This window comes from Dendropsophus ebraccatus, chromosome 9, assembly GCF_027789765.1.
Source record: "Dendropsophus ebraccatus isolate aDenEbr1 chromosome 9, aDenEbr1.pat, whole genome shotgun sequence".
NCBI lineage: Eukaryota > Metazoa > Chordata > Amphibia > Anura > Hylidae > Dendropsophus > Dendropsophus ebraccatus.
In genome coordinates this window covers 23741301-23747625 of record NC_091462.1, presented here as the reverse complement: position 1 = coordinate 23747625, position 6325 = coordinate 23741301, and the positions used below count along the sequence as shown (strand labels likewise).

Genomic DNA, 6325 nt, shown 5'->3' with positions numbered 1-6325 from the left:
ATATAGCCCCCAGTGTTGTGTTTCCTCCCCCATTTAGCCCACAATGTTGTGGTTCCTCCCCCATATAGCCCCCACTGTTGTTGTCCTCCCCCATATAGCCCCCAGTGTTGTTGTCCTCCCCCATATAGCCCCCACTGTTGTTGTTCCTCCCCCATATAACCCCCAGTGTTGTTGTCCTCCCCCATATAGCCCCCAGTGTTGTTGTCCTCCCCCATATAGCCCCCACTGTTGTTGTTCCTCCCCCATATAACCCCCAGTGTTGTTGTCCTCCCCCATATAGCCCCCTGTGTTGTTGTCCTCCCCCATATAGCCCCCACTGTTGTTGTTCTCCCTCATAAAGCCCCCACTGTTGTTGTTCCTCCCCCATATAGCCCCCACTGTTGTTGTTCCTCTACCATATAGCCCCCACTGTTGTTGTCCTCCCCATATAGCCCCCAGTGTTGTTGTCCTCCCCCATATAACCCCCAGTGTTGTTGTCCTCCCCCATATAGCCCCCACTGTTGTTGTCCTCCCCCATATAGCCCCCACTGTTGTTGTCCTCCCCCATATAGCCCCCACTGTTGTTGTCCTCCCCCATATAGCCCCCTGTGTTGTTGTCCTCCCCCATATAGCCCCCACTGTTGTTGTCCTCCCCCATATAGCCCCCACTGTTGTTGTCCTCCCCCATATAGCCCCCACTGTTGTTGTCCTCCCCCATATAGCCCCCACTGTTGTTGTCCTCCCCCATATAGCTCCCACTGTTGTTGTCCTCCCCCATATAGCTCCCACTGTTGTTGTCCTCCCCCATATAGCCCCCACTGTTGTTGTCCTCCCCCATATAGCCCCCACTGTTGTTGTCCTCCCCCATATAGCCCCCACTGTTGTTGTCCTCCCCAATATAGCCCCCAGTATTGTTGTCCTCTCCCATATAGCCCCCAGTGTTGTTGTCCTCCCCCATATAGCCCCCAGTGTTGTTGTCCTCCCCCATATAGCCCCCACTGTTGTTGTCCTCCCCCATATAGCCCCCAGTGTTGTGGTTCCTCCCCCATATAGCTCCCACTGTTGTTGTCCTCCCCCATATAGCCCCCACTGTTGTTGTTCCTCTACCATATAGCCCCCACTGTTGTTGTCCTCCCCCATATAGCCCCCACTGTTGTTGTCCTCCCCCATATAGCCCCCACTGTTGTTGTCCTCCCCCATATAGCCCCCAGTGTTGTTGTCCTCCCCCATATAGCCCCCAGTGTTGTTGTCCTCCCCCATATAGCCCCCACTGTTGTTGTCCTCCCCCATATAGCCCCCAGTGTTGTGGTTCCTCCCCCATATAGCTCCCACTGTTGTTGTCCTCCCCCATATAGCCCCCACTGTTGTTGTTCCTCTACCATATAGCCCCCACTGTTGTTGTCCTCCCCCATATAGCCCCCAGTGTTGTTGTCCTCCCCCATATAGCCCCCACTGTTGTTGTCCTCCCCCATATAGCCCCCACTGTTGTTGTCCTCCCCCATATAGCCCCCACTGTTGTTGTCCTCCCCCATATAGCCCCCACTGTTGTTGTCCTCCCCCATATAGCCCCCACTGTTGTTGTCCTCCCCCATATAGCTCCCACTGTTGTTGTCCTCCCCCATATAGCTCCCACTGTTGTTGTCCTCCCCCATATAGCCCCCACTGTTGTTGTCCTCCCCCATATAGCCCCCACTGTTGTTGTCCTCCCCCATATAGCCCCCACTGTTGTTGTCCTCCCCAATATAGCCCCCAGTATTGTTGTCCTCTCCCATATAGCCCCCAGTGTTGTTGTCCTCCCCATATAGCCCCCAGTGTTGTTGTCCTCCCCCATATAGCCCCCACTGTTGTTGTCCTCCCCCATATAGCCCCCAGTGTTGTGGTTCCTCCCCCATATAGCTCCCACTGTTGTTGTCCTCCCCCATATAGCCCCCACTGTTGTTGTTCCTCTACCATATAGCCCCCACTGTTGTTGTCCTCCCCCATATAGCCCCCACTGTTGTTGTCCTCCCCCATATAGCCCCCAGTGTTGTTGTCCTCCCCCATATAGCCCCCAGTGTTGTTGTCCTCCCCCATATAGCCCCCACTGTTGTTGTCCTCCCCCATATAGCCCCCAGTGTTGTGTTTCCTCCCCCATATAGCTCCCACTGTTGTTGTCCTCCCCCATATAGCCCCCACTGTTGTTGTTCCTCTACCATATAGCCCCCACTGTTGTTGTCCTCCCCCATATAGCCCCCACTGTTGTTGTCCTCCCCCATATAGCCCCCACTGTTGTTGTCCTCCCCCATATAGCCCCCACTGTTGTTGTCCTCCCCCATATAGCCCCCACTGTTGTTGTCCTCCCCCATATAGCCCCCACTGTTGTTGTCCTTCCCCCATATAGCCCCCAGTGTTGTTCCTCCCCCTATATAGCCCCACTGTTGTTGTTCCTCTACCATATAGCCCCCACTGTTGTTGTTCCTCTACCATATAGCCCCCACTGTTGTTGTCCTCCCCCATATAGTCCCCACTGTTGTTGTCCTCCCCCATATAGCAACCACTGTTGTTGTCCTCCCCCATATAGCCCCCACTGTTGTTGTCCTTCCCCCATATAGCGCCCAGTGTTGTTGTTCCTCCTATATAGCCCCACTGTTGTTGTTCCTCTACCATATAGCCCCCACTGTTGTTGTTCCTCTACCATATAGCCCCCACTGTTGTTGTCCTCCCCCATATAGCCCCCACTGTTGTTGTCCTCCCCCATATAGCCCCCAGTGTTCCCCTCTGATAAAAAGAAAAAAACAAAACAGAACTCACCAAACCACACGCTCCCCAGTCGGTCGCTGGTCTCTTCTCCTCTCTTCCCCGCTGGATGAGCAGCTCCCTGGTCGAGTCCCACGCAGCTCCATCACTGAGCTCAGTGTGCGCGGCGGCGGCTGGGACTACAGAGAGTGACAGGCTCTCTGTACCCGGAAGTCGCGACGGTGTACACTGAGCTTAGTGATGGCGCTGCGTGGGACTCGACCAGGGAGCTGCTCATCCGGCGGGGGCCGACACTCTTGTGATTGCAAGCAAAACGCTGCTTGCGGTCACAAGAGTGATTGACAGGTCGGGAAGCCTATGGCTTCTCGCACTGTCAATTAGAACACTTAACACCCGGGAGGCCCATTCGGCCATCGGGTGCTGCAGACGGTCAGCTTCGGGGGCCAAGGCCTTGGGCCCCCGGATGCCAGGGGCCCCGTAGCGGCCGCTACGGCGGTAGTTCCGCCAGTGATAGTCACAATAATACACTAAAGGACTTGGGAAGGTTAAGTGGGGATTCATAGCATCCCTACTAGAGATGAGCGAACCGGGTTCGGGTTCGAGTCCATCCGAACCTGAACGTTCGGCATTTGATTAGCGGTGGCTGCTGAACTTGGATAAAGCCCTAAGGCTATGCGGAAATCATGGATATAGTCATTGGCTGTATCCATGTTTTCCAGACAACCTTAGAGCTTTATCCAACTTCAGCAGCCCCAGCTAATCAAATGCCGAATGATCGGGTTCGGATGGACTCGAACCCGGTTAGCTCATCTCTAATCCCTACATAAATTCCTGGGGGCCAGAATGTAAGCAGCTATCAGTACAGATGCTACATATTGTAAAGGAGCAGAACACCTGTCAAAATGATGGGTGTAATGATCTTTTTTTTTTTCTTTCTTTTGTATCTCCTTTTTGCTCTTTAGATATCAGTATCCTTAGGACTATGTTGGATTTGGTAGACTACAACTACATGCTGAACAAGAATGAGTACAAATAAAGGCTGAACAGTCTGGCCCCTGGGGGGTTAAGTGAGGATGCATAGCTTCCCCACTTAACTTGCTGAGGGCCAGAGCTAAACTTACCCTACTGGGTTCCCAGCCCTCTATATTTTGTTCCTTCATCAGTAAAATTTGTAGTCTCAATTGATTTCAATAGAGTTCAGTTCTAGATATCTGAACCAGATGTTTCTTTTTCCAGTTTGGGCGAACCGAGTAATATCCATGGGTCTGCTCATTCCTTCTAAAGAATAACAGAATATAGTTACAAAGCACAGCACAGTAAGGACTAGTAAAAAAAAAAAAAAATCACATGGAACCTTAACTACACCAATGTAACATCTTTCAAACTGATAGTCTATAAGCAAGCATTGGTGGTTCAGTGGTAGAATTCTCGCCTGCCACGCGGGAGGCCCGGGTTCGATTCCCGGCCAATGCAGCTAAAGTTTTGTTTTTTTCTTCTTACAAGGAAAATTTCACATGGTATAAAATGCATAGTATTTTTTTTCTTGTTCTCAGTTTAGATGGGAGAGCTCTCTACAGAACAGCAAATACTTATTTACTATACTTTTCTTATCAACTGGAGTATATAAGAGGAAGAAGCTTACTAATACTACAAGGCTGTACAGCAAGTCAAGTATTCTCTTATATTGCTGTATCCTCTATGAGGCTGTATCTTAGAATATTAGACAGCATGCACACCAGTTACTTTTATTACTACTAAGTATCTGCCGGTATTTTAGTGTTTGTTATCTCTACATGAATAGACTCTAGGGAGGAGGGAGGAGGGAAAGGAGGAGGAGGGGGAGGGGTGTGCACAGAGCTCTCTGCTCGCTTCCTATTCTGGGAACACTTCTGACGCAGGCAGCTGGGGGATGTAGCTCAGTGGTAGAGCGCGCGCTTCGCATGTGTGAGGTCCCGGGTTCAATCCCCGGCATCTCCAGCAGTTTTTGTTTTTTAAGTCGTTTACAGCTTTTTATTTTTTTTTAAGTGTATTTTTGTATTGAGGTAAACTGAACGGTTTCATTGTTTAGAGGCATGAAATATGAAATAGTTAGTAGGAGGGTGCAATACATTTGTTACCCCCTAATCCACCACACCCCCATCCCTTTTGCATATATTTCTCGGAAACATTTTGCTATTTTTCCTTTGATACATTGGGATTTCTTTTAATTATTATTCCATTTTTTTTTATAAAATATTTTTGTCGTTTTTTTTAAGGGACTGATCAGCTCGCCTGACGACTATATAATAATATAATAATTACAGTTCTTTGCAGGTGACAGCACCTGAGAGTGATGTCACTGCGGAGGTTCTTTAGAATGGATGGGTGCACTAAGAGGTAAAGGTGCATCAAATACCCTATTTAACATATTAATAAAACTTAAAGGGCTTAGGGTCCTATTACACGGAGCGATTTTTAACGATTAACGATAAACGATCGCAAATGAGATTGTTTATCGTTAACCTAAAATTGTTCACCATATTATGGTGGTTTTACACGGAGCGATAATTCGCCCGATCGCACGATTAACGATTTTGAATGAACGATGTTTTTTTTTATAACAATAAATCGTACGGAAAAATCGTTATGCGATCGTTTTGCGATCGCTTAAGCCTATCTCACACATAGGTGAAATCGTTGAAAGACTGTTTACACGGAACGATCTGCGATTTTTTTGCGAACAATCAACGATGACTTGAGAACATGTTGTAAGATCAAAATGAACCATTTCTCGCTCGTCGCTTGATCGTTCGCTGCGTTTACACGTACGGTTATCGTTCGAATTTGAACGTTATCGTGCAAATTCGAACGATAAATCGTTCCGTGTAAAACCACCATTACACAGAACGATGGTCCTTATTGCGAATTACACTGGACGATTAGTGGAAAAATGCGGAACTTGAGCAAACGATTGTGGAATTAGAGCGAATGATTAACGATGATTTTAGGTTCAGATCTAAATTAACGATAAACGACATATGAATGATTTTTCGATCGTTGCCTGTAATTACACAGAACGATTATCGTTAAATTCGAACAATTTAACAATTTTTTGCACGATAATCGTCCCATGTAATAGGGCCCATATCCAGGCTTAGAAAAACATGGCTGATTTCTTCCAGAAACAGCACCTCAACTGCCCCCAGGTTGGTTGTGGTTGCGTAGCTCAGTTTTTATTGAAGTGAATGCAGCTGAATTGCAATACCATGCACAACCTGAGGACAGGGGTGGCGCTGTTTTTGCAAGAAAGTAGCTGTGCTTTTCCTAATTCTGAATCAGCCCTTTAAGTTTTCAGTGCTACACTGATCGGCGTTCGCTTGCAGTCGCAGACAGACAGAAATCTTTACGCGTGATAGATCCATTCATTGTCTATGGAGAGCATTACCCAATGTATATATCAATTTGGAAGGCCCATTCTCAAGGTGTGCTCTCTGCTGCCATCTCTGTCCATATCAGGAACTGTCCAGACAATTCTATACACAATGAAGGTAGTGGTGGTAAGTTAAAGAGGTTGTCCAGCGAAAATCTTTTTCTTTCAAATCAACTGGTGTCAGAAAGTTACATAGATTTG

At 48.1% G+C, this 6325-nt stretch overlaps 2 non-coding genes across 2 annotated transcripts; both read left to right on the top strand.

The window, feature by feature from the left end:
- The first annotated feature begins 4117 nt into the window (after positions 1-4117).
- TRNAG-GCC (transfer RNA glycine (anticodon GCC)) lies at positions 4118-4188 on the top strand. Its single transcript has one exon. It is a non-coding gene; the product is annotated as a tRNA-Gly (tRNA).
- Positions 4189-4620: 432 nt separating this feature from the next.
- TRNAA-CGC (transfer RNA alanine (anticodon CGC)) lies at positions 4621-4692 on the top strand. The gene has a single exon. It is a non-coding gene; the product is annotated as a tRNA-Ala (tRNA).
- Positions 4693-6325: the final 1633 nt, after the last annotated feature.